Source organism: Penaeus monodon, chromosome 24 (genome assembly GCF_015228065.2).
Source record: "Penaeus monodon isolate SGIC_2016 chromosome 24, NSTDA_Pmon_1, whole genome shotgun sequence".
NCBI lineage: Eukaryota > Metazoa > Arthropoda > Malacostraca > Decapoda > Penaeidae > Penaeus > Penaeus monodon.
This window is the reverse complement of record NC_051409.1, coordinates 10,661,104-10,662,177: the sequence shown is the minus strand read 5'-3', so window position 1 is coordinate 10,662,177 and position 1,074 is coordinate 10,661,104.

Here is a 1,074-nt window from a genome sequence, read left to right as displayed (position 1 = left end):
GGCGATAATTATTATCCCTTCCAGCACGGAAAAGGGAAAAAGGAAGTAAGATACAGACGTACCGAGGAGGAAATGGATCTACCTGTGCTTGTGTGTCTGTATTTCATTTGAGAAAACAGTGCTGTGTGTTTGTGTGCTTTTGTTTTGATAATCTCAAGTATCGGGCACTAGGAGGAGGAAGCCAGAAGGTACATTGCTCAGGAACCGACGATATGCAGTATGTTTTATATACGTGTAAGTAGCTTTTTGTAATATGTACCAATAGGTATATATATCGATCCAAATAAGCACATACACAAACCGCTGGATTGATAGAAAGGCAGATTTGAGAAATGACTACCAATATATATACAGGCAAATCATGAAAGTCTCAGAGATCAATGACCACTCTAGCCCACCTGGTGGAAGAAATATTAAACCGTCTCCTTTGAAATTCTCAACCCAGCCATTTCTCTTCCTGATTCGCGACGCCACAACCATAACTTATTGAATAAATAATTGCCGGGATATATGTCAGATTACGCCACTTCGCTGCCGATATCATGCAGCTGTGTGAAGGCACACGCGTCTTCCGCGTATGTGTCGCATTTTACAAGTCACTCGCGCTAATAGCAAATCTTTAAAATTCAAACATGTGATACTTTGGCGCGTTCTCCGACATTTTCAGCGACCGCGGGACCAATCTAGACTGTCGGAATGCGCGCTTCGTCGCGAATTTGTTTTTAGGTCTTAGGAACTCAGGATTCTTTATTTAGTCTTTTACCTATTTTCTTTCTCTTCTTGTTCATTGTTCCGTTATGTTTATTTATATACAAGTTATCTGGTATGGTTGTCTCTTCATACATGCCTAAATCTATAGGTAATCGGCATAAAATTTCGACTTTCCAAGAGAGTTTATTTACATCTGTTGCATAAGACACAGTAAAAATATCATACAGTATCTCTTTCGAATTTCCTTTAAATAAACTTATTTTAGATTAAAGGTGACAGGTCACCTTATGTTCTGTTAACAACATTATGTTTCTTCGTTTCCTTTATACAAAATTTTCCATATAAATCATTAGTTCATAGAAA